This window comes from Ambystoma mexicanum, chromosome 2q (genome assembly GCF_040938575.1).
Source record: "Ambystoma mexicanum isolate Mex_15411 chromosome 2q, UKY_AmexF1_1, whole genome shotgun sequence".
Lineage (NCBI taxonomy): Eukaryota > Metazoa > Chordata > Amphibia > Caudata > Ambystomatidae > Ambystoma > Ambystoma mexicanum.
In genome coordinates this window covers 1,074,062,782-1,074,081,837 of record NC_090924.1, presented here as the reverse complement: position 1 = coordinate 1,074,081,837, position 19,056 = coordinate 1,074,062,782, and the positions used below count along the sequence as shown (strand labels likewise).

Below are 19,056 nucleotides of genomic sequence, written 5' to 3'. Positions count from 1 at the left end.
ATTGACAACTACATACAAAATTCAGCACACGTCAATAAACAACATGTGGTACCAACACATGACTAAAATAGGTAAACAAACAACAGAAGACAGCTGCTACGTTTGCTCATTGATCCCATACGCCTTGAGTGCTTCCCGAACTTTCGTTGCCACGGAAATAGATGAAAAAACAGCACGATGTATAATATACCTGGCACTGTTCCAAACAAAAGGGAGATTTCAAGGGAACACGGTGCACCTGGTATGGAAATCACGAGACTCATACCCGTACGAAAATAACTTCCTTAAGAGTTATTTGAGCTACCACAAGGCCAGTTTACATGCCGAAGGATTCAGATACATAACAAGTGGCCCTGAAAAAGGGGAAATGAAGAAAGTTACACTACAGTACCTACCATGTGATTGGTACGCCACTGAAGCTCCTGGTAAACAAGGATGTTGGGAAAGACCACTGATAATAATAACAGGAAAGGTGTACCTGGGTGACAAATGGGACATAGGAGTGGTTGGCAGCAACATGATAACGAGAGAAGATACTACAACTATTGCAGAGCACAACAACAGATGTTGGATGACTTGGGTCAAGTACGTACCCATGCTAACATGGATAGAGAAGGATGCGGACCCAATAACAATACTGCCGATGGCTGCACCTATGATATGCTACCAACACAAAGGAGAAGTGGACGTAGGATACAACACCAACTGTGCAAGCGTGACAGAGCTACCTGAGGGGGGAGCAGGAACAGCAGTAGTAATGGACCATTACTGGGCCTGTGGAGACAAGGCATACCACACACTGCCCCCTCTGTGGAATGGTGTATGCACAATAGTACACGTTAATGTACCATCACTAGTGGTGCCCCAGAAACATGTGAATGTGGCGAACTTCCCCAAAATGGATGAAGGAAACAAAAGGAAGAAGAGATCTGCACAGCTTCAGAAAGGGCCAGAGAACCGAAACAACGGCAACGACACTGTCCTGAACAGAAGGAAAAGACAAGGAGAAACTCTGACAGGAAATTACCTGTGGGGAAGGTCGGAAACAGCACTCACTTCAATTCCGCCAGAGCACAGACTATTCAGCAGAGCAGCAATGTTCTTCTCCTCAATAATACATCCTGGACTACAGGCCTACGCAAATGCAAAATGGCTCCAGATAACTAGGTGGGAACTAATGATGACAATTAACTCTACCGTAAATGGATTCAACGCAATAAAAGAGGAATTGCGAGCAGTGAGGATGGTTGCACTACAGAACAGATATGTACTGGACCTCCTCACAGCAATGGAAGGAGGAGTTTGCGCAAAGATAGGACAATCATGCTGCACATTCATTCCTGCTAACGATGCTGACAATGGTACACTGACAGAAGCAGTATCACAATTGGCCCAGATGCACTCCAAAATGATGGATGAAAGTAAAGGTGTAAAAAAGGATGAGAGCTGGTTTTCGACGCTATGGTCATGGATGCCATCTTGGCTGTCAGATGGACTGAAGATCATAGTTGGATGCATTATTTTGGCTGGAGCTGCACTTATCATAATAAGATTTTGGAAGGCCCGGAAGGCACGCACCACAGACGAGATGATCGAAATGGTCGGTATGCACCCCTTGATGCCAGCAGATGACGGTCAACACACAGGCACAATAATAAAAGAGAGAGAGAGGTTGCGCAACCAGATCATCACTAACCACCTGGACCCACCATCTGTGAAGCTCGAAAACTCAAGAAACCCAAGGAGCTACATAGGGAAATGGGTATACTGCACACCTGGAGGAACCTGTGTATATATGTACTGGTCATTTGAAGACCACGTCAACCACTATGGACATTTGGGAGGAGTAACTAAAATATGGAGAGTGAGAGGAGACAAGGAAAAGGATATGTTTGTGGTCGACAAGTCGACCAGAGGGGGGACTGAAGTGGGAAAAGCGAACAAAAGGCTCCCACCAATCCCCTCTCAACCCTGGCCTAGAGGATCACGGCCCAGACACCCGCCACAAGAGGAATTTGCCCATCTCCCAGACGACCAAATACCCTGGTACAAGAACATACGGATGTGCCCACTCGCATGCCCACCTGCATGCCCACCAGCCTGCCCTGCACATGCCGACACCTGCGGCATGGATGAACTCGACTAAACCATGTTAGAGATGCCATGACGACCTAGCTAACGGTCAGCACACTCGTGCAACATACAGACCGGACACTCCCACACCAATCCGCACGAAGAACATACTCAGTGCTATGACATAGGCGACGGACACACCCACGGACGTGCATCTTTATTATTTTCAACATAGGCTTTTCAAATGCAGAAACGCAAGACGCATAATGAACTTATCTAAAAAGGCTTGCTCACGCTTCTTCTAAAACCATGTACCATAATGAGAAATATAACGAAGACACGATACCGGGGATGAAGCGATATGATACCATAACCTAAAGAACCTGTGTATTAAATGGTTCCACCCATGCACCAGGCCCAAGTAGGCCGCAAGCAAAAGCTTCCATGAACATTAAATGAGCAAGGGTTCGGTTGCTGACCCTGCAGAATGAGCCCAGCGAAAGCAGACAGTCAAGGGCACAACGTTGCAAACTCTCATTCCGCAAGCCGACACCAAGGTCGCACCTGCAAGATAAGCTAGGCACACAGTGAGAAATGCAATATTGTTTGTGCAGAATTCTGCCTCAACCACGGTCCCCACCTCACGTGACCAAGCCGAACTTGATAGGGTGCCAAGCCCAGGAAGAAGAAGGCGTCTGGACCCCCCGTCTCAAGACACAGGCAGATACAATTAAGCGACTCAACGGACATCTGCGGCGGTGGGAGTAGTCGGCCTTCCTGCTTATGAATAAATCCTCACATTGTCTGCACATACCCATAGTGAAACATTGTTGCAAATGACAGGTGCACCGCGAGCTGGGAACAGCGATGGTCCCAGACTGGGGGGCTCGCGGGTGAACCAATCAGAACATGGAACCCTTATCACTGACGCCATTAACATTGACCAATCCTCAGGGGTCTTCATGTAACAATTTTTATGTATCAAACTGAAGGGACAACCCAAGTATACCACCTGACTGACCCTTAACCAATAACCATGTCCTCTATATGTATGCTATACTAACCCTACCACTCGGGGATCCAATCCAGAGTGGCGATAGGTTTTTTGCTAATTTTGCTAAGGTGACGCAAGTAGCGCGTCATGCTAAGGTAAAAAGGGCCTGCGAGCCCCACGCTGCGGAGAGAGTGTCAGGACGGACGCGTACGATCCTTGGCCATCCCTGCCGTTTTGTTTAATAAACAGCAGAATCACCTTGCTTCTTGCGTGTGTCTCATACTCTATCTCTTTGGGATATACGGGAGGAGTTGGGGCCTCCCTGCCCGGAGGTCTGCGGACGGCCCAGTCGGCCCCGGGAGAATTTACCCCCCGACAACGGGCTCCCCTTTATTAATTCTGGTGGGGTTGATTAGAATCTTTTAAAATTATGATCTCCCTAAATATTCTGTATTCTCTTTATGTGTTTACCAATCCTTCTTTCCCCTTCCTTATTTCAATATATAGATTCCTGTTTGCTTAAATCTCCGTGGAGTACAAAGAGACGTATAAAATATTTATGTAAACTTAAAAAATCACGCGTGTGTGGAAGAATGGAATTTTCAGATTTGAGAAAATAATATACGGCTTTTGTTCTAAAGCAAATACAACTATGGTTTATTCATAATTAATCTAATAATGCACCTCAATGGCTGCGTCTGGCGAGAGCTATGGTTTCCCCTCTAACTGATTGCTACATCATCAGGGGGAAAAATAGATTGTACAAGTATTAGCCTATCTTCCTGTTATTTTAGAACCTATATGTTCCTGTCTATTTAAAAAACCTCTCAATTTTTATCACCATATATTTGGTTTAATTTGTTAATAAGAATGAACGGAAAATCTATGTTTTTGAAGCCATGGCTCTCTTCAGGCATTAAGTATCTTGATCAACTATTTGTACAAGGCACTAAAGTCACCTTTAATGATTTTGCTGCTTAATTCCATATTCCGGTTTCATTTATGCAGCAATATATGACCATGATTGATGCAATTATGGAAAATTACGATCTGTTGATTTGCAAGTCTACTGCTTCCAATGTTGATAGGTTGCAACATATGCAAAATCCCAACATTACGGCCTCATGGTTATACAAAACTCTTTCAGAAGTTTCTTCTTCACAAACTGTGTGGAATTTTTATCACGCTTGGCAGCATGATTTCTCTCTTCTGGGTAGTGAACTACACTGGCCTCGTGAATGTTATCACATCTCCAAAGTTAACATGTCAGCCAGTCTACTCCAAACTTGATACTTCTTTCATCATAGAGTTTTTGGCACCCATCTCTTACTCTTCAAATATGGTACTGCGCAAAATGATAGTTGCTGGAGTTGTCTACATGCTCAGGGTTCCTTTAAACATATGTTTGTTGAAGGCCATTATGTCAAATCGTTTTAGGAAAGTGTGTGGAGGACATTTAAGATTATTTTTTAACCTGCAACAAGATTTCTGTCTTAAATTGCTCTTTTTAGGCAGTGTAATGCCATGGGATGTCTTGGATGGGAATACAACATACACGTTTGATGATCTTATTTTAGTAGCTATTCAAACCATAACATCTAATTGGAAGAATTTAGATTGACTTCATTATAAAGTGTGGTGGAACTCAATTTGTAACATCCATACAATGGAAATATGTAATGCTTTTAATATTAAAGCATGAGCTGAAATGGCAGCCTTTTCCTGGATTCCTAGCTCTTGTAGCCCCTACCCAAATAATAATCAAACTAAAATATGCACATCATATGTCTGCAACTCTCTCAAATCCTCGCCCTCCCTTTTGTACATGTTGTACTTTAGTTTTGTTTCAGTGTGCGTCATGCTTTTCACTTACTCAAAATTCGAAGTTTCATATATAAAGATTCCATATCCATACTCAGCCTTCATATAATCTAATGTTCAGTCCTAATTGCATATTTGTTACATCATAAATGTACTTCATAATATTTGTTGTAATTAATACATGCCTTGTATGCTTTTTGCCTTTCATGAATAATTTTGAACAAAAAAAAACAAATAGCAATGAAAGACCAGCTCTGTTACAACTAGGAGGCGTCTGAAACTTTGTCAAGAATATAACAGAAACATTGAACATTTGAGGCAGAAAAAAAGCTTAGGGTACAATTAAAATCAACACAGTCGCCACCTGACACAGACCGAAGCACCTCTCCAAACCTCAAAGTGTTTCTTTTGTAATCGCAGGCACTACTTCAGCAGATGATGTGGCATCATCAGGAGCACTGCCTGCCTGGTATTAATCAAATGCGGATACTGACCATTACTCTAGGCCTTGGTGCGGACTGGGGAGCTGTATAAAGATGATACCTTGGCATAAAATACGGAAGATTCACAGAATATAGGAATTCCTCATTCTGTCCCTGAACATCTAAGCAAGTGAAGTAGTTAGGCAGGGTTATTAGGGGTTGCTTGCAACACCTATAAGCCGAAACTATTGCATTGGAGTACAGATGGGGAGGAATGGTCATTGGAGTATAGATAGGGAGGAATGACATTAGAGGAGGGACACAGAGTGTGTAGGTGTTATTTAGCTGACACTATTGCATTGGAGTACAGATAGAGATGAATGGCATATGAGGAGAGACACAAAGGAATGGCACATGAGGAGGGACACAGAGACTGTAGGTGTTGTTTGGTTATGTGCAATGTACCGTGCTAAGTGGGAAGAACAGGTAGCGGACACTGTTTGGTTTGATGTCAGCGAGTTGGACCTGGATGGGATGTCTCAGCAACAATTCGTCAACTTTAAATGCGATTCTGATAGCCTAATGCAAAAATCTCTCAAAGCCGCCCATCAATCAAATAATGATTTTGTCATGTTTGGACAGCAGTGTTATGATGTAAAAATAATGGAAGGCTTTGTGAACTCTGAATTGTTGCAAGCAATGCACAGTGAAATGATCAGCCATTAGGGTTGTAAGCACTCTGCATGTCCTTCACTGAAGTCCTGTTAACAACAAACATTGGCAATGCCGACAGTTTTGTGTTGTGCATAAGTATTAGGCATTTGCCAGGCATTGCTATTAGATTCCCAGGTACTCACACCATTTTGCACCTGCTACATCAATGGTCAGTACAGTTAATACCCCTACAGCTGTGCCTAGCAAGTGCCTTTCCTGATTCTTCCCCTAAATTAGTACTTTTTCTCTCCTCTGCTCGTCCGTGCTGCCCTTCTTGTTCGCTCCTATTCCTGCTCCTTCGTTGCTTTTTTCATTCAGTTTTGCTATACAGCCCCTTCCTGCAAAGTGCAACAGTGACTGCTTTTACCCAGGACCGGGCTATGCAACCTTTGCCAGATGTTCCCTTGCTGTCCTCTTCGATTCTATCACTAAGTTGGGTCTTCTTCTCTCCGCCGCACATCCATGCTGCCCTTCTTCTTCCCTTTTATTCCTGCTCCTTCATTGTATTTTTAATTCCTTTCTGCTATACTACCCCTTCCTTTAAAGCGCAACATTCCTGCCATTCTGTAATACCCATCACTCAAATACAATTCCATCCCTGCAATGTTTCTCAAAATTATTTATTTATTTATCTTCCCATAATCAATTTAAACAGAAAACAGATCAGGTAACATGGTGGCTGGTCCAAGGTTTGGGGAGACCCAGAGGGGAAAGAGGATCAAGGCGAGACACTTGAAGAGCCAAAGAGGCAGAGAAATCATGTGGAGGGGTCTGGGGCCCACAGTGGAAGTATAAAAACCATACAGTAATAAATACAAACTTTGTGTATGGAAGCAGCATGCCCAGACCTTGGCCGGGGAATAAACCAAGGCTGGTGCACCTGAAGAATTGGAATTGTGAGAACGAGCAAGTGAATAGGGTCTGGGACCCACGCTGGGGAGATATCCCCCAATGAGTATCCAATAGCAGTATGAACCTTACAAATACAAGAGAGTTCCACAGACCTAGGCAAGACAGTGACCCAAGGCTGGGGCTTGAAAAAGGACAGAGCTGGGAAGCAAACCAAGTGGGTGGGGTCTGGGACCCATACGGGGGACAAGTACCCCAAAGCCGGATACCAAGAATCATGAAGCAATCAAATACAAGGGACACTCAGAGACCTTGGTAGGAGAGTAAGCCAAGGCTGTGGGTGAATGAGAAAGTTGAATACTCTACGTGGCAGAAGAGTAGGCCAAGCAGGGGGTCCTGAGAAAAGGGTCTGGAACCCTCAAGACTACAGATATAGAGACAATTGGATTAACATTAGAAAAACTCTGCAGAAAGGGAATCAACCCCTTGATGCTTGTGGTAAGTTGGCTTACTTTCTACACCTTTCTGGAGCTTTTGTGTTTGGCTTAGAAGTCAGGCTGTTGGTCAGCAGTCAAGGGACATTTCCCTTTTTCACCTTACGTTAAGTTTAGAATGTGAGGGAAAGGTTAGGATTTGGACACAGAATGGTGAACTTTACTTTGGACATTCTGACACTGACCGTTTCATTAGCTAGTTTTGTTGAGGCACATTCAACATGCCACCCTTGTGTCTGCCTATTACTCCTTTGCATCTGCTGATTACTCCTACACACTCACACCTGGTTACCACCAGCATGATATGGTATATTGGTTGCATGCAAATGTTTGCTGAAATTGTTCTTTTTTGCCTTGCGGATGGATCTGATTCTCTAGATTTCATTGTCATATGCAAATTAAATTTTAATTGGATGTTCCCTCCATAACAAATGTGTGGTGTTTAACTGATAATAGATGTGGCTTCTAGTGTAAAGTTTTATAAATAAAATATATATCAGGTAAAAAACCCTGCCAGTTTTGCCTTGAATATTAAGCATTCCAATTATCAGTTTGCAGGCAGTGAACGAGAAAAATAATGCTGAAATGTACAATTTATAGTAATTGTTTTAATTTATAATTGTAACAGCAAACAAATGCTGCAACATACTGGCATGCACAAAATGTATGCCTCCCTATCAACAGTTCCTAGTTATACTTGCAAAAATTACGGAAATGATAGTTACCTGACCCCTGTCTGATCTGACCAGCGCACTGCCGCTGCCCCCTCAGGAGCACATCACCCCCCAGCATCAGAATCTGCCTCTGCCACTGACGGCTATGCAAGCTAGCCGCTCATTGTGATTTTCACAGATTTCGTAATGAAGAAGCCATCTGATTTTATTGTAGGCTGTCTATCTTACTCATTTTGCAAAAAATCCTAAAAGAACTACTTCCACTAACCACCATTCTTACTATCAGGGACGATATTTGGGTTTTGCCAGGGGTGGTCGCAACTGTGACCCATGAAGTCTCCCTTGCTACCCCTGTGGTCTCTGTTACTACCCCATAAAGATTTATTTTCACAAAGAATCATGTTTTTCTATCTCTAAGCTCCTGGGCTGTGGCCAGCGCCATGTGCCTCTTTATTTTTGAAGTGACTGGCGTTCTTCCTCAGGCATCCTAAAAAACACTTGGAGCAATGACCCTAAATAAGAAAGAATAGGAATAACAAATAATGTGTGTTTCTGGAATTCTATACAATAATTGCTAGACTCATTAAAGGTTTGTTTCAGGCACACTTCAGGTGATGAGTCACTGATTTAGTCTGTTCTTAAACACCTCAACTCAGCCTTTCATTATTCTGAGGTCGCTAAATGAGTACCAACACAGGTTGGGTGATATTGCATGTAATTTGTTCTATATAAAGCGCTTAAGCGTAAGTGCTATATAATATCACATCATTATCATTTGACCCTGGACCTCTGCTTGTATTCACAGTAATCTGGTAACATGGGCCTGTACACACTGATATTAATGATAAATATGGTGATCCATTCATGTATGAAATGTATATCGCATTATAGTGATATTGTAACCATATTTTCTGTAGTGTAGTTAGGGACAATGCTATGTGATGCCACTTCCTGTTTTGTCAAGAGGTGAAAGGTTGTGCTCCATCACTTCCTGTGATGTCACTTGGGGATGGGGTCAAATTACATCCCTTCCTGTGATGTCATCAGAGGTCAAGGGTAGTGTGATGTTACTTCTGCTACCCGTGGAATGTTGGTGAAATGACGTCCCTGGTTACTATGGCAAAACCCAGGCTTCGCAAACTGATGAGGTAATGAATTCAAATCAGAATCTTGTTATTTCCCAAAGGCCCAAATGCCAAATAAGGCCAAGCATGAACAGCAACAGAAGTTTTTTGCGTGACAAATGCTATAGATGTGGACAGCCCTTCCCACATAAGATGTAGTTTTTGTGACATAAAAATCACTTAGCAGGAGTGTGCAACTGCGTTGCAGTGAAACGTGAATAGGAATCAAAGAAAAAGGAGGCTGTAAGTCAAGTTTGCATAATGACACCCAGTTGTCCCTCGCCTATATCTACCACTGATAGTAAACCTGGTAGTAAACCTGAAAATAACATCCATAAGATTTCAGAAGCAGTGAAGAATTTAGAAAATGATATGGTCATCCTCGTAGGTCATCATTGAGCCAGGTGTGTCATGGACATTGGTGCCACACAGAATATAATGTGCATTTCTTTCTTTTTTTTTTTTTAAACAATTTATTAAATTCCACACAGAACACATAGATCAGCAAATTAACAATGTCTCACATTAATCAAAAAAGAACAAAATCAACACTGTAACATAAGCATTATAAAGAGTTCATACCAACAAATGACCAATTCAAGCGAGACATCTTCAACATATTACCCCGAATATTCCAAAGACAACACAAACACAAGTGACAACAAATGATACCACAAACGGAAAGGAGAAAATAAGAGAAAGAAAAGAGAAAGAAAAAGAGAAAGAAGAAAACTAAGAAAGAAAACCCATCAACCTCACCCTGAATCCCTTGCTATCAAAATAATCCTGCATATACATCAATCATAGAGAGCCATAAACGGACCCCACAGCTGCATGTAATCCTCTTCTTTATCTTTATTATGAAATGAAACCTTATCATAGCTTGCCAAGACATGCAACTCCATCAACCAATCATCAACATTTGGTTTTTTCCTTGTTTTCCAAATCCTGAGTATCAACTTAATCGCTATCATTATAGCTCTATCAATCCAACAAGAATGCCTCCTAGTGCTTCCACGTCTATTTTTCTTGGAAAGCAAAATTATATTCTCTGCAGACCTCTGCAAGACAATACCAACAATCAGATCAATCCTATCAAGTACCTCTTTGCAAAACATCTGCACTCTCGTGCAATCCCACAGTAGATGCAATAAAGTGCCCCTATTAACATCACAACACCAACACAAATCATTAGGTCGTAACCCCAGCTTAAACATCTTAACCGGTGTCCAACACAATCTCCCTACAATTTTTTGTCTAATTAGACGTAAATCCATATCGGGTACCAAGTTCAAAGTAACCCTTAGAACATTCTTCCAATCCACTACAGAAATGTCATCCTGAACCTCTTCCGACCAAATTTCTCTCAATCTAGACCATGCTAATTGGAGTTTCTCATCAATAGGCATAAATTGCATATAAGTACTCGCACAGTACTCCTGGCCTTCTTACAGCTTACTAATCTCTGGCTTCTTTCCAACAGAACCATCCGCCATATCCATCCTACTATTCAACATAGAAACCAAAGCCAAGTATCCATTCCTCTCACCCAGCCTCAATCCATATCTATCTTGTAATTCCACAAAAGTCAACCACCTGTCCCCATCCATCACATCCTCCAACTTCAGAATACCCCTATTTATCCAACTCACCCAATTCAGACATTTATTATCTATTTGTATAACATCATTAAACCATATAGAAGCATCAGGGCTGAAACCATAACTCTGATCATTTTCCCTAAACCACTCTCCCATCACTTTTCTAGTCGCCACAATCGGAATAAACCGCAACCTCTTATTCGGTAATTTACCCATACGGTATAAGTTTCCCAGTTCAAATGGTGCACGAACGTCTCTTTCCATGCGCACCCAAAGAGGTTCTTTTGCATTCCGTTCCCTAAAGTAATATGAGCTTTTTTTCAGCAAAAAGGCTTTGTAATATTTTGTCAAATCCGGGAATCCAAACCCCCCATCCGCAACCTTTTGAATCAGTATATATTTTGGAACCCAAGGCCTTTTTCCCGGACCCCACAAAAAAGAAGAAAAGAACTTCTCAATTAGGATTAACTGCTTCTTACATAACAACAACGGAATCGATTGAATAATATATAAAATCTTCGGTAAGAGGACCATTTTGATTGCATTAATCTTCGCCCATAAATTCAACTGTAACCTTTCCCATCTCTTAATCAATAACGACATATTGGTGACTACCAAGTCCAAATTAAATTGCAGCAATTTCGTCAAATCTCCGATAATGTGTATACCTAAATATTTAACACCCTTCGGAGACCACTTACAATTCCACGAACGCAAGACATTACAATCACATCTGCTAGACAATGGAAAGATCTCCGTTTTGTCCCAATTCACTCTATGTCCCGACAGTTCCCCCACTTCCTGAAACATATTTTCTATGACATCACCACACACCTCAGGGTTTGACAGCATAAGAAGCATGTCATCCGCATACGATAAAACTTTAACTTCAACTTTGCCCACCATAATTCCCTTAACAATCTCACATTGTCTAATATATGCAGCAAGAGGTTCTAATGCCAGATCAAACAAAAAAGGTGACAACAGACAGCCTTGTTGCGTGCCCCTCAGTAAAGGAAACGAATCCGAAATCACTCCATTGACCAAAACTTTGGCCCTAACATCCCTATGAATACATTCCACCATTCTCATGAAACTCGAACCAAACCCCATTTTCCTTAAAGTGAATTCCAGAAACTTCCAGTTAACCCTATCAAAGGCCTTTTCAGCATCAAAAAACCCAATAACATCATTCGAGTCCTTCCCGAAACGTTCACCCACCACATTTAACACAGTTCTAATATTATCATAACCATACCGCCCTGGAACAAACCCCCTGCGGAGTCCAGCTGCCCATGCCCTACTTCATGTGCGGCCCCAGCGCCGGTCGTCTATCCTTCTGTGTGCCCAGGTACGCAGCGCGACCCGGGAGCTTCTTTGTGCTACCGCCGGGTTCAACGCGCACTATTTGTGTCCTCCAGAGCAACAATGTTTCTTGGTGGGCACTTCTTGGTTCACCACCGCTGTCTCCGACTCCCCAGGCGATCAGCTGTTGGGCTGGGATCTGTTACTCGCTCCCTCCAGCCCCGGGATGTCCGGAGCGCTACACCGCCCAGGCAGCAAGGTACAGCAGCTCCTGCCGCATTACGGTTGCGGTCCTAGCACCGGCCACCCCTCGGCCTCGCTTCGCTTCCGGCTTCTTATTTCTCTGCGATCGGGGCCATCAGGAGCATGATATTCTCATCCGTGTCACACCGAAGATTTATCTTCCCCTTGCTCAGCCTGCCCTCCGGCTGCTCATGCAGTGGGTGCTGCTTCAGGTCTGCAGGTTAATTCTTTTGTCCGGGAACGTCCTCCATTTTGCGTTTCCAAGTCTCCGTCCTCATATCTGATGTCTCCTTGCGTTGTGTGGGCTCCAATCCATCAGCATCTGCGCTCTATATATTCATGAGCTAGCGCCTATGTTTTTGTCTTCCAAGGGCTTGTGTATATGCACTTTTTATCCGGATTACTTCAGGATCAACAGGAGCTCCTCCAGGAGCATGTCTGCTCACATGGCCTTCTAGTCACGCCCCCCCCCTCCATTTCAAAATATTGGTTGGCTAAAGGGTGATCCCATCGTACTTCACATAGACCACCTTGGTGGCAGATACATCAACAATTTCGCAACCATGAGTACTCGCCTGAGAGAACTTATCAAGCAAGGCGTACCATTTCCATGGTTGCCTCAATATGATGTGGTTTTTCCTCAAGTGAAAAATGACAATTCATCAGCAGATCACGTCGTACTTCGATCCCTCTTTGTGCACAAAGCTAACTGTTGATGTCAGGCCGATTGGAATGGATGCCATACTCGCACAACACAAACCTAGCAATGTCTCAGAATGGCACATGATTGCATATGCCAGTATGTCTCTCAGATACAGAGCGTGCCTAATTCACAGAGGAAAAGGAAGGTTGGCATAGTTATTGATTACCAGGACTTGATCACTATGACAGTTCAAAAGGCAAGATGCCCCCACAAATTGAGAGGTTGGACTTATGCTTACAAGAATATGGCTTGTGTAAGGTCAGTATGTAAGGACATTTGTGCTCTCTGCCAGTGCAGTGAAGATCCAGACCCCGCCCCCCCCGAGACCCACCGACCTTCCATCGACATCAGGGTCCATTGATGCGAGGGACGCCTACAATCATTTTTAGATGGCCGCAGCCACAGTAGCTTTCTCGGATTGCCTCCAAGCTGCTTCTTGCAGCCTTCTAACTGATTGGTCACCTGCTGATTGGTCACCTGCCTCTGAAAGGAAAAAACCAGCATCAAGCCGGAGGGCTCAGCCAGGGACCAGCATACAAGGCCAGCATGGAAGGCCACTTGTGCACTCTGCCGGTCGCCGCCGTGTCTGCCATGCTGTTTTAACACAAGTCTTCCCCTCTCTCATGGTTTCCGGTCTTGGCCGATCTCGTATTGCCAAAGCCGCCTCGCACTGCTGGTAAGATTGCTCCCAACCTCTTCTACATTCCAGCCCCTTTATCTACCTTCCCGCTGCCCCCTTTCCTCCTCTTAATTTGGATATCTGTATCTGCCATCAGCACCCTGCGTGCCTCTATTCCTCACACTATTAGCACAAAGTCAGACCCACAGATGACATTCTGCGACCACATACTGCAAAACTACAGCTCTATCAGCAACCGCAACATACCAACTTTGACTGCCGCTTTGTGCTAGACCTTAAATATATCTTGTGTGAAATGCAATGCATCAACCTTGCAGCATCGTTTCCATGTGTTAATATCCCCGTAAAAATATCGCCATACAAAAATATCGCCGTATGTTTGTGGCAATATTAAGGCATGGAACCTGCGGGGGACACCCCTGCATCCCCTGCGTTATTTTTAAAAGAGCGGAGGCACCCCCGCAACCTCCGCTCCCAAAAACCCCAAAAGTACCCCCCCTAAAAAATCACCTATGGCCGTACCAGACGACCATATATACATCGATATTTTTGGTGGGGATAATATTTAGTGATACTGCAGCATCGTGATGTACCTTGAGACTCTCCTTGTCTGAACTGCAGTGTTTTTTCACCTTGCAGCCCTGTGCTGCTACTGAAACAGATCTTGCCTGCTTGCTTACTTGATGTAGCCTCTTACTCCATGAAACGAACCCTGGCAGTATGTTTGCACTCTTGTAAATGAACCTGTATTTGCACACTCAAAGCTGCCCCCATAACATGAGACGAGGCATTGCCAGCTTTGTGATTACATACCTTAGTTTGTCTTCTTTGCTTGCATGCACGCCTGAAGTGCCCCCCTGTAACATGAGGTGAGGCTTTTCCAGGCTACTCACGCTCACATAGCTATTATTGACTGTAACCAAAATGCATATTCTTGTACCTCAAGATCTGTACATCGCACAAAATAAATAAATAATATGAAATATGAGTTCAATACAGCAGACTTCTTTTCCAGGCACTAGGTAATCACTATACCCCTGGACGTCTCACTGGCTGAGGAGTACATCAGTTCCTTACCCATAGCTTGACTTCAGGACCAGTATTGCTATCCCTCATTACACAACAAGGCCCTTACTTTGTGTAAAGTAGAAGTACTCTTTGCATCTAGGAGAAGGTATTTCATTTCAATGTACAGCAATTTTGCATAGGATGTCGTATTGACTGATCCACTTGCCGTCAAATGGGTAAGAGCTTAATTTTCTATATCGAAAGAAGTTGTACTTTTGACTGTGCCGGGTAATAACCCTAGTCCTGAGACAAGCCATTATTGACAAGGCACATGAAGGTCATTGGGGAACTGTGCCGCCACATGACAGATCAGGGATATCATGTAGTGCCCTAGCCTTGATGCCATGGTGGAATACACTGTGAGTGCCTGCCATATGTGTCAATGCACGACAAGACCTGAGAAACCGGAACCATTGCAAACGTTGGAATTACCTGAGACTGCATGGAGTGCAGTGATAATCATTTTCTTGTATCTCCTCCAGGATGGCAAATATCTTTTAGTAATGATAGATGACTATTTCAGATTCCCCATCATACAAATGACCACGTCAACATCTGCGGCGGCAGTCATAGCAGCATTGCACAATATCTTCTCTACCTGGGGAATACCTCACATTCTCAAATCATACAATAGACCTAATTTTAGTGGGCATGAGCCCATTCAGCCTGATTCATGCCCTATATGGGGTGCAACACCAGTAAATAACCCCACTATGGCCAAAGGTGAATGCCATGGTTGGGAGGTTTATGGGCAGCATCAAGAAAGGCATCCAACTATGTGGGCAAGTACACACGTCTCTCAATCAGGCAATGTGTACCATGCTTCGGGATTACTGGCACTCACTGCGTAGCACAACGGGAAAAAAACCCGCTGAATAGATGTTGGGGAGAAGACCAAGAACGAGATTACCGCACATTCCTACAAGAAACACAAAATATCACAACGACAGTCCATGGCCAACATCACAAAACCAAGATGAAGGAATATTCAGATCGCAGAAGACAAGCAACAGCTCCTCACTGCGAATAAGCGATTTGGTACTAGTGCACCAGATACACGATAGGAAATCAGACTTCTTCTTTGATCCAATGCAATGCCAATGACTATTTAAGCAATATGCCCCGAGCGGCGGGGGCATTACTGACTCAGGTAATGCCCCAAGGCCCATAGTTAAGGCCCCGGAGAATTACCTGAGTTGGTAATGCCCCCGCCGTGAGGGGCAAATAGCTATTAGTACCCCGGCCCACAAGATCTGCGTTACCGGGGCACTAAAAGCATTTTTTTCTGTCCCAAAACACTGCAGCGTTTCGGGACAGAAAAAAAATATAAATCTACGAAGAAAAAAGCCACTGGGAAAGGGAAAACAGAGTCCATTTTCCCTTTCCATGGCGGCCGTCGGGAGCGGGCGCGCTGGGAACAGAACTGTTCCCAGCGCGTCCATTCTTGAAAGACGACAGAGAATAAGATAAGTCAGGTTGGGAGGGCGCAAGGGAGGGAGGAAAAAAAAAACAAGAATAAAAAAACATACCTGAGTCCCCGGCAGGGGACGATGGAAGCCTCCAGCCGTGTGGAGGCTCAGAGCGAGGCTGCCATCGTCCCCCACCGGGGACAAAGCAGGCAGAATGTAAGTGGAGGTGGGAGGGGATGGAGGAGGACAAAAAAAAAACATACTTGAATCCTCGGCAGGAGGCGATGGTGGCCTTCAGCCGTGTGGAGGCTCGGAGCGGGGATGGCCCCGCTTCCAGCCTTCTCATTGGCTGAGGGGCTGCCACGTCCTTCGCCGGGGACAAAGGCATGGAATCCGAGGGATTCTGGTCAGGTAATGCTCCAGCGAGGGCCAATCAGAATGGTCCTTTCATTCATACACATTAAAGGCTCTGTGATCACTGCCAGAACTCTGGATCGGGTCATCAAGAGGAATGTATCTTACTTAAAAAATTAACAGGAGGTGGATCGAGAAGATGAAATACTGACATTAACGACAGAATTCAGTGTCTTCTGGAGAAGAACATGTGAGTAAAGAATTTAATGGGGACGAGGCGTCGTATAAAGAAACTCACACAACTCATAGAAGAAAAGTAAGATGGAATCTGAAGGTCATGGTCAAAACCAGGGTAGATGTCATTTCCTACAATCATAGGGTTAACTCCTGTGGTCCCTCTTACGCACTGCATTGTCAGACACACCAAATAGGAACAGAGGGCGGGAGCAGGGAGTGATGCATGAAATTAAACAAAGCGTTGCACTGCACTTGGGCTCTGGGTCTCCTTATTTCTCTCATGTTCCCCATAATAAAGAAGCAGAACACAAAACGGTCCAGCCCATTTTCGCAATCGCACAAGATGGAGTATGGGCATAAAGCGGATTTAGCCTCTCCACTGTGGTTTCCCCATCCGTCTTTTGTCAACGTTTCGTTTTACGCCTGCATTAGACTTTCATGCAAGTGTAAAACGAATGGATTCCTATGGAATCTGCCTCGAAAAAGCACCTGATAAACAGCAACTGTATTCCATAGGAAACCATTACTAAATGCTGCATGCAAATCGTAATTTGCAGGCGCCATTTACTTTTTTTTTTTTTAACAGAGAGTAAAACTGAAGAGTAAAAACGATTTCGCCTTCTTTTACTCTTCAGTTTTGTACTCTGCTTTCCAAATGTTTAAAATTGCATGCAGGAGACGCAGCACGATCCCCTGCTTAAAATGAGCATTTGTTTTAATATGATCCCCTTAGAGTGCCGAAACAAAAACAATGTATTTCAGCCCTTCAGTTCTTTTTCGCTGAACAATAAATCGCTCTTTAACATCTATTTATTAGAAGGTTTTATATAGCACGGATATGGCACAAGTGCATCTGAGCGCTGTACAGTGTGTACACATATAATCATCAAAACAATACGTTATCCAAACAATATATCAAACAAATTGGACAGACATTTAATGACAAGATAAAATATCTAAATGCGTAGGTTAGGAGAGACCTCTCCAACAAACGAGATCTTCAAATTTCTCTGCAGGGTAAAAGATCATTTTTGTAGAAGAACAACTTTATACGTAATGGACACTAATTTAAATAAAATGTGCACATCAAAGGGGAGTCAATGTATATTTGTTAAAACCGGCCTAATATGACCAAATTCTTTTGCCACAGATACTAAACGAGATGTAGCGTGCAGTACGGCTTTCAAAGGTAGCCACGTGGATTATGGAAGACCTATAAGGATAGAATTTCCATAATCAATCTGTGATAGAACTAAGGATTAAACAAGAAGTCTAAAATGTGCATTTGTTAAAACAGGTTTCATGGATCTAAGAGCTATTAAATGGAAATTAGCCCATTTCACCACCATATTACTACAGGGTGTTTTTGCGGTTTTAGCAAATTCACCAGACACTCCAGGAATCCTGGCATAAATGAACCATTTGGAAAAAGGGGGTAGACAGTGAGCCTGGGAAAACAATACAAATTCAGTTTTATTAACATCTAATTGTGGGGACCGGGGGGTCACAGAGGCAGTACCAGTGTTACCAAAGATATTGCCTGGGATGCAGCTAGTATGTATAGCCACCCCCAAATGATGTCATTGGCTTACAAGACACATATGCTCATGTCAGGGATGTCTGCACAGAAAAGTATCGGTGGAATATTAAACAGTTCAAACATGTGTTGGTGCTGCCAAGATTTGCAATATTTCTTCGAGCCCTTAATTTGCCTGCTGTGTCATGGGAAATTTGTGGCGTAGATTGCCAAAGTGCCCGTGTAGCTGTTACTGTATTTTTAAGATGTTCTCTCTGGAAAGTCATTTGCATTGGTTTTGAGCCCTACCTGTGGATAATCCTGCCACCTTACGTAGGCACCTGGAATAAACAAATGACTGCTTTACATGAGGGTAGAGGAAGGCTTAGTGGGGACTTGTGGATAATGTGGGGGGAAACATGTTTTCCTTATGGGTCTGGTGAAATGCTTGGTTGAGGAGCATGGGTTTCTGTTTTTTTTCCCTGCATCCTGGATAGTTCGATTTCTTAGTAAAATTATTTGAATACTCTCCTTACTTTTTATGATTTATGTTTGTTTCACACTTGTTTACATGCTTGCAAAGACCAAAAGGACACATGTTTAATACACATGTTGAGCTAATATACTTTGTCTCTGGTATTGTAATGAGTTTGTATTGGACTTCACATGGCTGTTTTTTATTTCGCAAATGATTTTTTTTTACGATTGCTAAAGAACTGATGATAAAAATAATTTACTCTTGTAAGCTATATTTAGTAAATGTTCAAATAATATCGACAGTAGCAGTTATATCTTCTAAGCAAAATAGTCACATT

The 19,056-nt window shown here is 43.3% G+C and overlaps 1 protein-coding gene across 5 annotated transcripts in view; it reads right to left on the bottom strand.

The window, feature by feature from the left end:
- CDK14 (cyclin dependent kinase 14) overlaps positions 1-19,056 on the bottom strand; it is a 2,372,392-nt gene that overhangs the window by 862,286 nt on the left and 1,491,050 nt on the right. The window lies entirely within an intron of this gene.